General features: G+C 45.5%; 1 protein-coding gene and 1 long non-coding RNA gene across 5 annotated transcripts in view; one reads left to right on the top strand and one right to left on the bottom strand.

Moving 5' to 3' along the window:
- Positions 1-340, bottom strand: part of IKZF2 (IKAROS family zinc finger 2) — a 112,088-nt gene extending 111,748 nt beyond the window's left edge. For 3 of the 4 annotated variants that reach the window (XM_015635198.3, XM_015635196.3, XM_015635201.3), the window contains exon 1: positions 92-340. The gene's annotated coding sequence lies outside the window, so the exon portion shown is untranslated. The remainder of the gene's footprint in view (positions 1-91) is intronic. The other variant, XM_015635204.3, reaches the window with a different exon arrangement.
- A 752-nt stretch (positions 341-1,092) lies between these two features.
- On the top strand, positions 1,093-8,335 carry LOC107207190. Its single transcript, XR_001522647.3, has 2 exons — positions 1,093-1,494; positions 2,305-8,335. It is a non-coding gene; the product is annotated as an uncharacterized LOC107207190 (long non-coding RNA).
- The last annotated feature ends 10,198 nt before the right edge of the window (positions 8,336-18,533 follow it).

Below are 18,533 nucleotides of genomic sequence, written 5' to 3'. Positions count from 1 at the left end.
GGGGAAAGAGGGGACGGGGAGGGAGAGGAGAGGAGGAAGGGAGGGGAGAAAGAAAAAGAAAGAAATAATAAGAAGCCAGGCGCAGATTTACCTCAGCCGCGCAGGCAGTGAGTCAGTTCCATCCCCCTTTTGTTTGTGTGTTTATTAGTGTCGGCTCCCTCTGCCCAGTGGAGGTGTGTTTGTGCACGGCAGTTGGCTGTGGGGGGACTAAGGCGGCGGAGGAGCCGTAGCTAAGGGTAATCCTGTTTTTACTTCCTCCATCTTCAGAGAGCAGAGGGTTAGCCTGGGACAGCTGGTCAAACCCCGAGAAACCGATCCGGCGGCGGCGGCGGCGGCGGCCGCTCTCCCTCCCTCCCTCCCACAGACACACACACACACAGACACACACACACACAGACACAGACACACCACTCATTCGCTCCCTCCTTCACACACTCCCTTCCCTCCCTCACACACGGATACGCGCACTCCCTCCCTCCCACACACACACACACACACCGGCTCCCTCACAGATACGCGCACTCCCTCACACCCATACACACCTCCTCCACACACACTCCCTCAGACACACACTATCCCTCCCTCAGGCTCAAACCCACGCACACTCATTCACTCCCGCACACTCGGTCGTCCCCCCTCCGCACGGACTCGCACTCTGTCCCTCACGCACAGTCATCAGCCCCTCACACATTCTCACTCACACTCAGCCCTCGACACGCACTCACTCACAGTTCTTCCCTCGAAGTCCCTCACACGGACACACTCGCTGCCTCGCTCGCACTCAGTCAATCTCACTCGCACACTCACACTCAATCCCAGAGACACTCAGTCCCTCACGCACACTCACACACCCGCTGCCCCCTTCCAGACCCTTTCCCGCCCCGCGGCGCCTCAGCCCCGGCGGGGCCGGCGCGGCGGGGGGCGGGTGCCCGCAGCCGGCGCGAGGCCGCTCAGCGCGCTCGGCAATCGATTACAGGACAAGCGCGGCCGCCGCCGCCGCCGCCGCCACAGTGCGCGCCCCGCGCCTCACGCGGGCGGGCGCGCGCGCCCTCAGGGCACGACCGCGGCCCCTCAGGGCGGCCCGGCGCCGGGCACCCCCCGCACCCCTTGGGCAGCCGCTGCCCAGGGGCTCCCGCCGGCCGGGCGGAGGGACCGGTGGAGTCATGATTCAGCACTTCTGTTTATCAGCGGCCGGGGGGCGGCCGGGCTTGTCGCTTAATTAAACATTGACGGCCGATATGAGTGGAGTTCCCGCGTAGAGACGGTCCGGGTGAAAGTAAAACCTCTGCGTGCCCGTCCCACGCCGCTCCCGAGAAGTCGGTGTGCTGGGAAAAGTGTAAAAATGGGAATTGTTGACCTGAGGGAAATCCTCGCGCTTCCCTGCAGCCGAGGGTGAAGGAGCGGCCCCGAGTATTTCCCACAGCGAGGGCACATCCCCACACTGAGGAGAAACCCCCACAGACCCACTCCGGGGGATCCCCGAGTTGTCTGAGGGTGAGTGCTTGATGTGCTTCCTCACAGAAGTTTCCCCTGCTTTCCACAGGTCCCTGATCAGGTGCAGCAGCATTGTCCTGCTCTCTTTTTGAACTGCTGGGGCTGGTGACCCTGGTAATACCATCATTAGGCGCCAGAGTTCATGGCCCATGGAAAAGCTGAGGTTGTGTCTATCATGCATGATATGCATGGACGTGATGAAATTTCAATTTGCAAAATTTAACAAGTGAGCACTAGAAGTCATTGGGGTTCAGGCTGCCCATACACCCTTGAGCCTTTTGAGCCAACAGAGCAACTGATGGGAATAATGGAAGAGCGATCCTTGATTTTCCTTGGTACCAAAGGAGAGTAACACGTGTATTTTGCCACTGAGTTTCAGACAAACACTGATGGAAGTACCATCATCACTGCATACCCACATTCTTTGTATATCAAAGGCTCTAGGTACTGGAAAAATTTGCTTTGAGGCAAAGTCTGAACTACAAAATCTTGAAGCAAAAGCCTTAACTCTTGCTGTCACTGCACACAAGCAGTGTGTCTACCATTGCTAGAGACAAGCTAAACCCCAGGTTTTATTAGCACTGCCACTTCACATCATATGAGATTCTGCTCTGTAGAACAGCAGCAGAGCCACCCAACCCTGAGAGAGGGAGACAAACCCCACTTTGGAAAAGACACTAAATGATTCAGCCAGCCCAAGACACTAAAGTTAATTGACAGCTCTCTCCCCAACACCACAAATTTGAGCCAATTAGTCATTATGCCACATCTGTGAAGTGGGTTTAACTTAACTCTTTTCATTTCACATAGGAAGAAGGCAGAAAGGTCAGGGGACTGGCCACAGAGAGCACTCAGAGCTGAGCCTAGAAAGCAGACTTCGTGTTTCCCACGCCTACGTATCAACAACTAGACTTGGCTTGCCTACACCAGAAAATAGACTGGCATAGCTGGAGCTGGGTAATTATACTGTAACAGTTTATGCCGGAATAACTCTCCTTGTGGACACTCTCCTCCAGATGGAAAGTGACTTCCCAAAAGCTGTCCAAATGAATTCACTCAACAGCACACACTTGGAGTTTTGTCTTCCCCCCCCCTCCCACCCCCCTTTCCCTCTTCATTTTGGGGGGTAAAAATTCCTGAGATATGGGTCTCGGCAGCGTTTTGAAGCCTTTGATCACTTTTACAGACCATTAAAAGCGGGGACAAATGCAAAACATGTCATTGAAATGCTACAAGTCTTGTTGTCAAGATTTTTATGGTGCTTTTCATCAAAATGTTGAAAACTGAAAGCTTCCAGCTGGCTCTCCATGCAGGTAATAACTTAATAGCTAACAGCTTTTCTCCCAGAGCTCCTGGAACCTGCCTGAGCCATGGAAGCTGATGGGAAAATCCAGACCCATCCTCTACAGTAAATATTTTCTGGGTTTTTTTTTAATCCTGCTGCTCTGAAAGCCTTTGAAACCAAATGAAGCTCTGAAAACAAGGAGGAGTGACCAAGGGAAAAGTACAGGGAAGGGAATAAAGTAACAGGAGTTGTCTTTGTAAATCAGCTAACTCCAAGGGCTGCAGAGATGAGCACATCCTCACTACAGAAACACGGGGCTGAATCACTGTTTCAAGGCAGACCTTGGCTCTGGGCTCTAGCAAGAGCTCCACAGTGATTTACATTGCCCAGCTCAGCAGAACTGCTGTGGTGATCTTGATCAAGTGATGGCTTGGGGATCAAGAGAGCCAGATTCACATCCAACAGTGACCAGAGGTCCTCCACATGATTTTGGCCAAGCCATTATTGCCTTGCGTTTTTCAGCTCTGCATTTCTGAAACAGCAATTAATGCACTGAGAGCTTCTCTTCTGCGGAGCAGGGTCCCAAGAGCAGTTCTCAGCTTTGCCACATTACAGAGGTCCTTCTGGCACACCTCTGAAAGAGCCATTCCTGGAGCTCCTGGGAGCCCCTTTCCATTGCCATCCACAGGACCTCAGCCCTGCCTGCCCTGGGACAGTGTCCTGCCACACAAGTCTGGCTGTCCCCAGGATCAGAGGCTGTGCCAGGAGCCACCTCCTCAAGAGCTCTGATGTCCTCCTTGGCATTTGCTCAGTCTCCCCGAGCCTTGGTTCCCCTCCTGTGTGCTGGAGATAACAGAGCTCCCTGGTCTGACAGGAGAGTTTAATTTCTCATCATTTGACAGCAATGTGCTTTGATAGGTTTGATAGGCTCAGCCTGCTTTCAGCTAAATATTTAACCATTTAACCCATAAATATGTGTGTGTATATGCACATGCACATGTGAGAATTGTTATTCAAAACTTCCATCATGCTTTTTATGTAAATTCTGGTTTAAAGTTTCTAATTCCCCTTTTTTTTTATATGCCTGTTTAAGGTCAAGGTGCTCTAGGAGTTCACTCCCAAAACTTTCTATTTGGTATTCACGTAAATAGTAGCTCAGCACAGCGTAAGCTCCAGCCTTATGTACACTTAGCAAATTAAAAAAGACTGATGTGCCACTCTGTTGCCTTGGGCAGCACTGAGCATGGCAGAGCAGCAGACCCCTGCATCAGCTCTCTTGCTGTTGGACTGAGCACTCTCTTCCCTTCCCATGGAAGGGGCACTTTGAAGACAAACTGGATCCAGTCCCAATATACTTTGGAGAGGACAAACACAGACCTTTCTTTACTTAACTGTGCGCTGGGCAATCTAAAAACCATATAAGCACTAATCTATTTGTTATTCCATCTCCTCCTCTTGCCTACAAGGAAGCACTGTTTTATGCTTATATGTATCAATTAATGGACCTATAAAGAAAATAACGAACATCCTTGAATACCTTCTGAGCATACTCTATTAATTTTAAAAGGGATGCAACATACTGTACCCCCTGTATTTCACCAAGATAAAAGCCTATAGATTAATTCCTATTAAAACAGTTGGTATTTTCAGGACATGCAGATGTAATTTATAGAGAGGCAAAATACTCATATTAGCTCAAAGGCCACAGAAACTGTAGATCTGTGTCTGTTACTGTAGTTGTACAGGCATTCATTGTACAGAGAGCAGTTGAAAAGGCAGAGTATGTAATCTGAATACTAAATTTGTGAATAGTTTCTCACTTGGGCTGGTTAGGCTTTTCAAGCGCAGCGGATGCTTTGTGGGGGACTTTGTAAAACATTCCGCTAATATATCACATGGTTCCTGTATTTTCTTCTCTTATCTTTACTGTCAGAGCTTTATTCATGAAGACACAATATTTGATTCTTTAAAGGGCACCAGCTCCTGCTCTGTGCTCTCCACCTGAATTCAGTGTGCTCCATGTGAGACTATTTTTATAACAAATACTTCTTCCTTTCTGTATGAAGTGGACAACTTTAGGTGTGTATAACCCAGAAGTATACAAGAAACAGATCTTTTCCCTCACCCTCATATATTCCAATTCCTATATCCAAGTTACTTGGAAAATAGTGTTATATTTTCTTTTTTTATCATCCACAATAAAAGTGTACAGATTTTGTCTTTTATTAGAGAGATATAAATGTATATGGATATTTCATTTATGAGGAAGGGAAATTCTAAAGTGTCCTAACAAAATTTAATTATGACACAAGCTACTAACAGAGAATCCTTGAGCCTGGGATCATTTTTATTCGTTGCTTGTACAGCACCTAGCACAATGAGGATTTATGCATGACCTAGCTTCCCACTTAGTACTTCAACAAAAATAAGAATTAACTCTTGCTCTGCTTATGGCAAGAAAACACAGTACCAACAGAATTATATGCATGCCATACTGCACAGAGAACACCACAGAATTATGAAGCTCACGAAGCAGCCAATACAGAAGTGTTCTGGATCTGTTTAAATTACTGGAGCTGCTGGAGGCGTTTAGGCAGAGAGACAATTGTTACTCAATCTAAAACTTGGCAAAATGACATGTGTCAATTATGTTGAGTATTGAAAAGGACCAGGGAACATTCAATGACAAATGACCAGGCTCACAGCTTTGTAACAGCTGAAAATTTGGTGGAAATGGAGTTCTTCCACTTCTCTATGACAGGATTACCATGAATGTTGAATGTGAAAAGGTCAAAAGTTGCCATTGGGCTTGAAAGGGCTTCAACACAGAAGAATTCTATCAAATTTGGCTATGAACATCGTGGGAGCAGGTCTTGTAGGGCTTCCAGCATTGACCTGCTGGGTTCAGCCTGCTCTATTCATGCTGGGTGAAATACAAACCAGATACAGCTACCCAATGCATACATTTCTGTACTTGGAAAGAGTTTCTACTGCAGCTCTTTAAAGCTTAGCAAAGAATTGAGGAATAAGGACATTTTTTCGTTGAATCCAGCCTGCCTGTAAGTGCACAGCTATGGCCAACGGCTTCCTGGGGCCCAGGAGCTACAGGGGTGCCCCAGGCCAGCCTGGCAGGAGCCTCAGCAGCCCAGGGTCCATCCCACAGCACCCAGGCCACTGATGAGGCCCAGTCTAACCAAAAACCCCTGATTTTCAGGCAAAATGAGGCTGCTACTGAGACAGCTCAGAGTTCAAGCCAAGAAGTCAGTCTGCAGGCCAGGAACAGCAGGGTCCATGGCTTGCCAGGGGCACAGCTAGGAGACCAACCCTCCTCAAACAAAGCCCAGGCTCTGGGACTGAGCTTAAATGAGCTCCTGACTCATAGGAGTATGAGTGAAGGCCCTAGCTGAGGCTGATCAGGGTAATTTAGGTCTGTTAGTGCCAACCCCACTTGAACTCTGAATAATATGGAGCAACAAGGAAAGTAATAGTTGACCTGGGTGAGGTTGTGACCTCATTAAGTGAGGTTGTCTCACTCACTGATTGTGTACACTCTCACTTCGCAGGAGCTAGTACAAAATCATTGAATCATTTAGGTTGCAAGAGACCTCTAAGATTCAGTCCAGCTGTTGCCCCAGCTCTGCCAGGCCCACCACCAGCCCATGTCCCCAAGTGCCACCTCTCCATTAGTTAGGTGTCCCCCTCCTGCTTTGCTGGAAGAGCGGTGCTGTGCATGAGGGGTGTAACTGGTGTGTTGAGCTCACATCACACCTTACCTAGCAGGAGCTTGCAGATCTCCCTGCAAGTTAAGCAGGCTGTTTTCCCTGTTTCTACTTGGGTGGTTGCTGGGCCTTTCTTCAAAGCACCTGAAGGATGTCCTGTTTAATCATTTCAGTCCTCACTCACCACATTTCCAAAAACAACACACCACCCCTGTTCAGTGTGCATAGCTACAGAAAAGTCAGCACAAATCTACAGGAACATACTTTACCCTCATTAGTTCTTGTTCCTCTTCCTTCTCTGCTTTTCCAGTATGAAGCCAGCGCTTGTAGAGAGCCAGAAAGAGGCTAGGTCGCTAAAACTGGTTTCTGTGGATGTCAGGGACTGAACAGGTAAAGCATCTTTCAGCCTGACAACAATTCCTGCAGGTGTGTGGCTCTGCAGTCTGACCTGATTTAGGGGCTGGGCACAGCAGTCCCAGGTCAGGGATTAGTCAGCCCCCTTCGAGCTGTTCAGCACCAGGCATGCACTCAGTAGGAGCAGTGCAGTGTGAAGGATCACAACTGCGCTGAGCACTGGGGGTGAAAAGCTGTCATACAAACCAGTCTTTAGATCCTTGCAGAAACGGTGTGTCATGGTCTAATGAAGTCAGAACATGAAATAGTCTGAGAAAACAAAAACGCCCGGCCCTCCACCTCCAGAAGAGGCACAGCTGAGCCAAAGGCTGACACCCTCATCTCAGAGATGAAGGACAGCCTGGGGCCTAGGCCAGATTCTGGATTGTGGGTGACTAGCTTACAATACTTTGCTTTGGAGCAGGATATTAATTTCCCCTCCATTTATAAGGGCTGTTCTGCCATAGGCTCCTTGCTTAGCCTCCTATTCCTCATCTGCTTCTAGAGTCCATGGAAAAGACTGATGTGTCCATTTTGCAGCTCCAAGCACCAAAATTAGATTCCAGCTTGTAGTCACTCTCCAGAGGAGCATTTATTTCTCCAGTGACTACAGAGAGAGGTTGTGTTTACCATCTGGCTAAATTAGTTCCTTACAGTGGGTGAATATCCCTGTCCATACTTCTGTTCTTCATTGAGGAAATAAAGCTGATGGTCCTGCTTCTCCTCTGTCAACTGTGCTGAGAATCAGCAACGTTCCAGGGGCAGGGACTTGGACACAGCTGAGATGGAGCCTTGCCTGTGGGCAAAGGGACATTTTAAAAAGGGGGTTTTATGCCTCCTTTGTGCTTGTAAGCAAAGTGTCATCCTAGAAGTGTCCTGGGGCTTGATTGTGAAAAGCGACACCTGAAATTAACTGGCCACATAATCAGCTTTAAGGGGAGCTAGGTTAACTTTGATTAAGTGCAAATAACAATTTAGATCATAAAAATAAAACATTAGCATCTTTTTATGCTCCTCTTAGCACTGCATGAAACAACATGTGACCACAGCCTTTAAAGCTGCATGTTAACTTTTACTGCAAAGCTTTGCTCTGTCTCACTCTGGTAGCAGAGCTGACAGAGTGCTCCACAGCCCTTTATAGGAGACTGATTCTTTTACTGGTATAAGACTTCTTCATTTTCTAAAGTTTTATTTATTATTCTTACTTTACTTGTGGAAAGGAATAACATTTCTCTACATCCAGACATTACCCACACATAACTGTGCAAGCAAAGAAAACATAACTTCATTTTTGTGGTTTGAAAATGCCTCCTTTTTCCTGTTTATTTTTTTTGTTGTTTTTTAACAGGGAGGCATTTCTATTTTTTAGTTCTCCTTTGGTGATATAAATCAATGAACACATCATTTGGTCTCTATATTAAAGAGATAATCTTTTGCTCCTGGCTACATATTTGGTCATTTTTTTTTTGAGATGTGTTTCTCTTTCTATTTATTAGTAACTTGAAGGGATTCTTCCAAATAAAATTCTGGTGGTGGAATGATGTCTAAAGAAGGCATTATTTTATCAGGTATCTTTTCTTCAATGCATGGGCCTGAGCTTATACCACTAACATGAACAGATCCCTCCTACTGACCTCCTCTGAAAAGACTCTGTATAAAATCTACAAAAGTAAAAAATAAAAGGTACAAATTTTACAGCATTATGAACAAGGACACAAATAGAAAAACTTTTTCAGATATTATCATCATCTTTGTCTTTAAAATTACTCTCCTCATTGCTTTTGCTGGTTTATTGCATCCATACTCTGGTAAGGAGTGTTATTCTCAGAACAAGACTTTCTCATGCCAAACACTCACAGAGTGGATTAAGAGGTCCTATGGAAGCCCGAGGTCTCAGTTTAATCCTTGCATTATAAAGGCAAATGCTTTTCTTCGTGGCTTGCTGCTGGTTTGTTGAGCTGGTTTTTAATTCAACAAAGGTATAATTTTACATTCAGCTCTGAAGTTTCATTAAAAATAGCTGTTGAAAAAGATCCTTAAAATCAGACGATGTTTTCTGTGGAAATTTTATCCAAACTAACTATAGGTCCTTAATGTTGACTGGATCTTTAAGTGATTTCTGCACTATACTGAGTTAGCTTAATTGGCTGGCAACAAAATCACAGCCCTCCAGTGAGGTTATCCAAGAAAGCTCATGCGAGACTTTTGCACATTTACACATATGACCCTTTAAAAGAAAGCATTTGTCTGGCTGTAGGTGGTGGCTTCCTCTTTTGTAAGACAAAAGAGCTCTGTTGAAAACCCTCATTTACTTGTCATTGCCCTAAAATCAGAGGTACCGAAAGGGGAGAACTGGCTTGTCTAAGAATTACTGCCTGTGACTGCTCTTAAAGTAGACAGAGCTCTGAAAAAACAGAATACCAAGCTGTGGGGCTGACCTCATATTTCTCCATGGGAATGGTTTTTTCCACTGCCTTCTTTAAAAGGTGGTTTCTTACTTTAGATAAGTGAAGCTCCATCAGCTGCTTCATAGAGCAAAACTGACACCCACTGGCCACCCCCAGTACTTGAAATATTTTGAGCTATCGAGCAGTCCTGGCTTCAGGGCAGAGGAGGACAAAAAAGAGGTGGAGCAACCTCCCAGCTCATCTCAGCCCTTCTTCCTTACAGTGCATGACCTCGGCTTCGTCAGTGGTAGCCCCAAAACCCCACTGCCACAAAGTGGGAAGACACATGGTGCTACACTCGGGCTCCCTTTGGCTCTTTAGCGACTCAGTTGTAAAAACTCCTTTTACATGACAAATGTCAGGGCTCCCATCCCTTTCTATTTGAAGCTGGACCAGCTTAACTGGCCATTCTTTGCCCTGAAATACAAGCAGATGTTTCATTTGATCAGTCTCAGGCTTGCTGCGCCCACGGTCCACCACACTTCCCTGCATCAGCTCTTTGCAAGTGCCCATCCACGTGCTGGTGGCCACTCAGCCAGACTTACTGAGCTGTGCTCTGGCACAGGTCTGTCTCTAACGCATCACAAATTTCTCTGCAGGATCCTCTCTCCTCCTCACACCCTAGTCACTGGGGGGTTATTATCAAGGCTCACAAAGATGATGTTTCCTGTGTGTTGTGCGAGGCAGTGTCTCCTCCTGCCTGCCTGTCACAGCACAGGCCAGAATTGCACTGGCATTTAAACATCTATTTTTCAATGGCATCCCGTATTCGTATCTGATCTGCTATCCACCTAGCCACTTCCAATGGGCCTTTTAAGTAGCTCCTACCTACCAAATATCTTTGATTTAGATTATATTTGTCTTCTCATGGAGAACTTAAATTTCCCCTGAGATTCAATCTAATTCTTATTTTCTCCTCATGTCATATATATCATCATGTTCTACTCTCTGCTATTACTCTCTGCTCTTGTCTGGGCTTTGAAACTATTTTCCGCTCTCTTATATGTTACTGATTTCATATACTACATAATACCCAACATGGAACATGTCACTGAGCTGAAGGGTACGTTATTACATTTTATGTAACCAGCACAGTTTTTATACCTGGGTGATCGGTTTGCACTTCAGCTATTTTAAACATCCTGGTAGTACATTATCCAAAATTTAAAGCATGGTATCTCGACAGCACCATCCTGTTTCTTATCACAGCTTCCAGACAGGTTAGGGTGACTTACGGCATTAGACAGGGAAGAGGTTTCTTTAACACTGAGCAGCTTCATCCATGCACACTCTTCCTGCCTGGGCTGGATCAGCCTCAAGGGATATGGGAAACTGGGGTAAACTGTGCTCTCTCTTTCTGAGCACTTTCAGATCATCCCAAGCTACTCAAATATTTTAATTTTTTTTTAAATCCCTCACAGAAATTAAGAAGTCAGAAACTCTGACTTGTTTTTACAGTTTTCCTTTTAGATTTTAACTTCTCCAGGCAAGCAAAAACCCCATCCACTGTCTTAGAGGAACTCAGTGAAGTTATTTGATGTGACATTATTGATGACACATTATTTCATGATGTTTGATAGTGGGTTAATTAATAAGTTGAGGACAATGTGTGACAGCTACCTCTCTAAGCGAGGGGCAGAGTGTTACTCTGTATTTCCCTTGTGCCATACATATCCACTTTAGCTTCAACAAATTCTGCTCTCCTGAAGCCTGACTTCAGGACAGGCTGCATGGAGGCTGGGAGTCCTTAGGGAGAGCACAAACATCCCCGGACAGTGCTGTGGAGGGAGCCAACTAATGATTTTAGAGATACTCATTGCATCCAGCATCACTATTATATATTGTAATAGCATCACTATTACAAGGGAGGAGGATCCCACCCTGAGTTTCCAACTCCTGGGTCTGAAGCATTAACCTTTCACAGGTCCCTCAGGGACAAAGAAGACAACTCCTTGGCCCAGGGCTGTGTGTTGCCCCAGGATTCAGGAGCAGTGAGGAAGGAGTGGGAGGGACAGTTCCACCCAAGCACAGACACAGCAGGAAGGGCTGCCGGCTTCAGCCGAGTTATTACAGAGAGTGCCAACCTGTCCCTCGCAGTACAAATATTCCTTATTGCATCTCACTTCAGCTTCTGGTCTTGCCTGAATTACAGTTTCTACCAAACTACAACATGCAGCCTCATGGCCAGAGGTTGAGGTTGTTCCTTGGAGAACAAGGAGCCTGTTCATGCCCCGATGTCACCATTGCCAGGGGTGGCAGCCACCGCTGGGACAGAGGGGACACCCCATGCTCTATCCAGAGAAGGGGTAACATTTAACACCAAACTGCAGCAGAAGAATCAGGACTTGGGAAGTCAGGGTGGGATCTTCCTCCCTTGCTTTCTTCCTGCAGCAGTAACACATTAAAATAATATCAAGCTGCCGTATAAATGGCTGGCGGCAATGCATCATTTATTGATTTTCCCTGCTTAAAGCTTAGCCGTGATTTCAGGCATGCAAAAATGCATAACATGAGAACGATTTGTCTGCAAATTGCTCTTTATGTTAAACAAGGAAGGAGAAAAAAAAAGATGTTTAATAAAAATCCTGGGATTTTTAGACTATGCCTTAAGGTAATCATGGGGTTGTGAGAATGCAGGTAAGTCCCTACCCCAATTCATGCCCACACAAATGATGGCACTTTCTCTGCTGACTTCTGTTTGAAAATCATTTTCCTTTTTCAGACTAGATTTGTCTCTGTACAGTGGGACTCCTAAGGGAATATTGTTTATATAGATGAACTTTGTGCTGTTTAGCTTTCAAATTTCACTTCTCAAAGCAATTTATGAAAAAGGATGCACCCCATCACCCACCAGAGTATTTGCTTATTCAAAGTCCACAAAGAGGGATAATGTGCTCCATTTGGGAACTGCACACAGGAGCCCTCAGGAAACTGATATCAACACACCTGAAGGTTTGGGTGTTGAGAAGTCCCTCAGAGAGGGACATCATGGAGACCATCCAAAGTCACCTATCCATGTATTTCACTGGGATCACACCTGCATGGAAACACTCCCCAGCCAGTCAGTGCTGCTGGGTAAAGATTAATCCCATATCCCATATCCCATATCCCCTATCCCATATCCCATTCCCACATCCCATATCCCATGAGCTTATATGCACTCACCTGCTGGCTGAGTGTTCAGCCCTGCTGACTTCCCATACCTTCGCTGGGATAGCTCAAAATCTACACAGAGATCCAGACATCCAGTACAATCCAGACACTCTCTGTAAGTGATATGAATTCAGAGGGAAAATCCCAGGAGCCAGTTTTAACAGTGTTTTTAACACAACCTTGTTTATAGACTCACAAGCAGAATTTCTATCATTTTACCAGTTTTTCTCTCTTGTGAGACAAAGGCTCGTCTTTTACTTTGATAACTAAGTACTGTAGATGTGGCTGGGGTTTTTTTTGTCCTATTCTTTCAGTGTTCCTTTCAGTGGAATGACATATATAGACTTTTTCCTTTCAATTTTCATGTTTAGGTTTCAATTCAGCAGAGTACTTAAACCAATATCTTAATTTGAATTTAGCCCTTTTTTTCCCATCCAGAAGCTAAATGAGCTCTGTAAGTGCCTCTTCCAGTTTAAATTAACCTTCCCACGCATATTAATAGTTACAGTACTTATATTTCCTGCAAGAGTCTCCCATGACCATCACAAAACAGAAGGGCTGAAGGTTCTTATAATCCACACATGCAAAAAGCAAGGACAGAGCAGAAAGAGCAATATAAAGTGCAGAAAAGAGCTGGTTTCCAGTGGATTAAGAATTTTTTGTAGTATCCCAGCTATCAGGGAGAGACTTCAAGGGAAACTGCACTCATCCCAATTTTTTTGCCCTTCATGAATATTTAAAATCCATCACCAATTTCCAGTCTTGCAGTGACTCTTGTGTTTTGGGTGGTTTAATTTTGTCTTTAAAGTTTATTAGAAAAATAAATACTCTGATCAAAGGGTTCTGTGGAACTGCAGCTCGAGTTCTACCTTTTCATAAATAATGGGAGCACAGAGCCGAGGCACAGCCAGCACGTGGCTGGGCTATTTATTGCTTTTCTCTGGGGCACCATTTATCTTACAGCCACTCCAGTTTGCTTTTGGAAACGTGTCTGAGTGTAACACTTGCACAGGCACATTTTGAAAGCTGGCTCTGATAATTTATGTACTTTGTCTTAGGCAGCTTCCAGATCTTGTGTTATTTTTAAAGCTTCTCTTAGCACAAAGATGTTCCCCATTTTCACTGAAACAAAACAGGGGGGACAAAAAGACCACCTGCAACAAACCTAAAGGAAAATATGCCTAGATGGAGAATAAAATTTCAATCATATCAGCCTCTACATCACATTAGCCTTTTGGGCCACAATTTATTCCACAAAGATATAAAAAAGGGGGAAATTTAGGATTTAGTATAAACTACTATAAATTTGTCACAATCATTAGTCCAGAGTAGAAAGAGTAGTTTTCCAGAAGAAAACCAACCAGCTCTGCAAGTTTACTGTAGTGAAGGCATGTCCTTTACAATATAACTTGACACATAAAAAAATGTGGAATTTGATTGAACCTTTTCCATCAAAACTCTGAACTGTTGGGTTTTTTCCCTCCATTTTTATTTCTGCCAGTCAAACTTGAAAAATGTCCACCTGAACTAAAGTTTGCTACTTTTGGAAACGTATTTCATGATTTTGGGTCCTCAGTGTTCTCAAGAAAAAACCAAAACAAACAAGTTGGTGAATGGGAATTAATGAACTGGCAATTTCTTTTTTAGATTCAAATTTTATATTAAAAAATTACTAAAAGTCTTTAGCTAGTTGTAATCTTTATTCTTGCTGTTAATCCATAGCTGAAGGCATGGCAACAGAGGGAGGAGAGGACAGAAACAAGAAGTACCCAGCTAAAGCTCTGTGAAAGAAAACATGTGGAGATAACTAAGGAGTAACATTTTCTTACTCTGATCAAGCTCCCAACAATCAGTGATTTTTTAACCACAGTATTTACCAAACTAAATCAAGGCTACACACAAACACCAGGGTGTTCCAGATCATTTTTTCTCTGTGTATTTTACCCCCCCACACTAACTCAAGTTCACAGGGCTGAGCATGAGCAGTTCCCAACAAGTGGCCCTTGTACACAAAGAATTATCAGATTTCTGGCCATTTTTCTGTTTGCCTACCTATGCCTATTTGTTTCAGGGTGCTGTAAGCAGATTTTGGCATGGAAAAGGCCACCTTATCATGTTTTAATGACAGTCCAGGTTATTATTTTGTGTAATATCTGCTACTTCTCAGCAAGGGGGTACACATTAACATTTGCACATCTACATCTTGGGGAGCCTGGCTACCCAAAATTAATGATGGATATTTTTAGATGAGCTTTTTTGAAGGACCAAGAGCAGATGAGGAACTGCAGAAGTTGCCTGTGCTGTTGCATGTCTTTGCAGGGGATCTCTTGGAACCCTCCCGAGGCAAAACACACTCCACATCTTCCCACTACCTCAGCTCCTAGTGCTCTCCAGAGCCCCCTGTGTATGGCATCCATCCTTCCCAAGCTCTCCACCGCCCTCAAAACCCCCAAGCAGGGTTCCAATCTCCTCTCTCAAACCGGGGAGGCGTGGGATGCCTGCCCTCCTCCCCAGCCTGCAAACTTTCCCCAGTAAAGGTTACAGAGCCAGCACTCGAGGGGTAATTTACACAACAACCCCCAAAACTTTCCACCATGCTTGAACTTTCTGCTCTCTGTGGTAAAGGGCAGACGGGTTTGATGTTTGTTATCAGTTTTTCCTATTGTCATTGCAGAGTGATCGCAACTGCCATGGCACAGCACTGCACAGCTGCTCTTTGAAAGCACCGGGGGTGGTGGTTGAGCAGCATTTGTGCAGCTCAGTAATTAACAAACCCCTGGCTTTACTTCCACAGTGAAACAATACTTCAGAAGTCACCACAGAACGCACCAGAAAGGGTTTAAATTGTAAGGGGGAAAAAAAAGGCATCATAAAGATCAGGGCAGCGTTTCAGCACCTCACTTTGGGCACGGTAAAGTTTAAACTCGAGGGAAAATCCCACTGATGGGAATGAGGCAAGAGATTCCCAGGCTACACATTGCACTGTTCACTGAGGCTCTGGACTAGAGACACCTGAGCTGCTTGGGTTCCCTTTTGTTCTCCATTTGTCCACCCTAAAGCCTGTTTTTCTCTCTTTTTTTTTTTTATTCATGCTGCGTTCTGTTTCATTAAATGTTTATGACCCTATTACAGGATACAGTTTTAGATTACTGTAATAAAAGGGAGTTGATAAAAGTTCATTATCCGTGGTGGCAGAGAAAGAATAAAACCTTACACCTTCAAGTTTGTCAATAACATTGGTTGTAATAACCTTTTTAAAAGCCAAAGTGTGCACACACACATACAAAAAAAATCCTGAAAAACCAAATTCACTGTTACTGAATTCAGCATTGGGACATCACCACTGGAAAGTGGCATATCAAGCATAACTTTACTAAAGCCACCATTCTTTGTCATTGCATTTATTATTTTGGGGCAACACCTTTTTGTTCCCTGTGTTATTATGGTGGGAAGCGGATGAGGAGTAAAGTACACGAACATCATCTCAGCAAGGACAAATCTATACCTGAGCTGGGGTGTGGAGCTCAGAAATTCCTGTGGTCTTTTCCTTTAAAAAAATAAATTGCTGGTACTTTAATCATTTATCAGAAAGAAGAGAACGTTTGTTTCAAAGGCACAGAACGAGGGCTTTAAAATTAAACTCTGCTTATTTTTGGCATCTGAGGGAATGCAGAAGTACCAAGGATTTTAAGATCTTCAGGGATGTTTTAGTTCCTTTATGTTCCACAGGTTAAAAAATAAATAAATCTCTTTTCCTCCTTCTTGCCAGGTGTACAATAAGGGACATTCTGATAAAACTCATTCCTCAGATTATAGTTTTATATAAAAAATAATAAAATACACCAATGCAAAAATGCTGTATTAACAGCTCCTGGAAAAGACTCCCTTCTACTCCTCCCATGACACTTTAGGAGTCTCCTTTTGTTTAGAAGATGACTTTGGCTGGGTCATGCAGCACTGATGGTGAATCACCTACTGCTGGACCAAAGCACAAACTCCCCATGGGATGCACTGCACATCCCCATTGTCTGGGGCCATGGGAAAGGGGTCCCAGATGCAGAGCCTGGAATTCCTACAGGATTCAGGCTCCAGCATCAAAGGGGCACAACCACGGGCAGGCAGAGGGAGGAGGGAATTGTGCTGCCAAGGATTGGGGAAGGTTCCTGCAGAACTGGCTGTGTCACGTGCTCCAGAACATTTGCCCAACACCAACCTGGAGGAGCATACTGGGCATGAAAAATAGATCTTGGAGGGTCCTTTGAAAGCTGATGGCTGGGTGAGGTACCAGTTACCCCAGAGCTCTGGGCCAGCCAGCCTGGCTGCAGAGGGCTGCACAGAAACAGGAGGTGTTTCCTGCACCAGCTCCAGCTGCGCCAACTCCCAGTCACCCTCTTTTTGCATTTCTTCAATTTTTTGAATTGCATTCACCCTTTGTGCATTTCTTGCACTTCCTTCATTTCTCACTCCTTCCCCCCAGAAAATCTTTCTCTGCCAGGAAGAGCTGCCTCTATTTGAGCCAGCTCTGCTTGGCAGCTATGGCTCCAGATGTGCTGGTGGGGAGCAGACCCCCGCTGCAGGTGCCTCCCCTCAGCCCACCCGCTCCCAGCTGTGAAAACCAAAGGTGCTGCTTGTTCTGACAGTGGGTACCCCTCTGTCAAAGGTGACCCAAATGCTGCCAGGGCACCCAGGTGGGTGGGATGTGGGGGGGAGAGAGGGAAAGGGAGATGCCAAAGGGAGATGGCTGGGGTGTCCCCTGGTCCCTTCCTGTGGGCAGAGCGAGGAAGCCAAGCCACAACAGAGAGAGGCAGGTGTGCAGGAGAGGAGACACACAGGGCAGGAGGAGGTGCTGGGTGGGAAAAGATACAGTGTGAAGGAATTGGGTTTGTATCCAAGACAGGCAGAAGCTGCACACAGCCACTTCCTTGCTCATGGCACCACGGTCTGTGTGCAGGCACTGGGAGAGCCTTGGCCTCGTCTCCTCTGCAGCATGCCAGGGGAAAGGGAGATCTCTACCTGATAGAGCTGTCCTGGGCTGAATGCTGGCTTGATTGCATTTGGAGTAGTGCTGTCAGCACCAGGGCTGGGAGGGCTGGTTCTCCCTGAACCCACCTGAAAATCCATCTTCAGCTTATTGGTCCTGGTCCTGGTTTCCCTTCCAGCTGGAAGCACAAGGGATAGAAAAACTCTCATTCCAAACTCTCTTCATATCAGTAAAATGCTTGATATATGGGAAAACCAGGAACTTACCAGCAGTCCCATATTTTTATTTTAGGGGATCAAAGGGAAACTTGGAACATTCCTGATCTTGAATTTCTTGTATTAAAAAAGCCCTCTGGCACACAGAGGATCACAGACATAAAACCAGAGCAGGGCCGGGCTTTGGCTCTCCCAACCACTACACACACAATTGTCCCACTGGGGCTCCTGGTGCAAGGCTGCATTTCACCAAGACTTTTGTTCCTACCCATGAAAAAGATCAGGAGGTGGAAAAAGGAGGCTGAGGGGAGAAGGGAGATGTTTAAAGAGTCTTTGGGAAGGACCTGCTTTCTGAAAGGGGAAACAACCAACTCAGTTTTGCTTCTGGATGGCTTTGTGCAACCATCTCCTGCCCTGTAAGAAACTAACCCCAGACACACTTGGAACATCAAAATAAAATTTCAGTTCAGTGTCTTGGATGGAAACTGCTTGACATGAAAGAGGCAGTAGTTTCATATAGATGTCATAAGGATTTGGGGTTTCTGCCCACATGCAAGAGAGTGGAAAGCTGCTTTCAAGATGTTGGAGAAGCCCCATTTGATACACCAGTTTGTGGGACGGACTGTGCCTGCCAGGGTTTGAACAGGGTTTTAACTTAGCATGACTGGAGCCCTGGGGGTGGTTCAGCGAGCATCTGCCAAGGCTCCTCAAAGGTAGAAGTGAAGCTGGCGCCTATTAGTCAGAAACCACCACAAAGCCCAGCAGCCGGAGGATGCTGGAGCCCTGGGTGTGCTATTTAACACCTGCCAGCTCTCAGCGCAACTGTATCCTATGAGGCTGTTTCCA

This window comes from Parus major, chromosome 7, assembly GCF_001522545.3.
Source record: "Parus major isolate Abel chromosome 7, Parus_major1.1, whole genome shotgun sequence".
NCBI classification, from domain to species: domain Eukaryota; kingdom Metazoa; phylum Chordata; class Aves; order Passeriformes; family Paridae; genus Parus; species Parus major.
The sequence above is the reverse complement of the archived record's forward strand: the minus strand, read 5'-3'. Positions and strand labels throughout refer to the sequence as shown.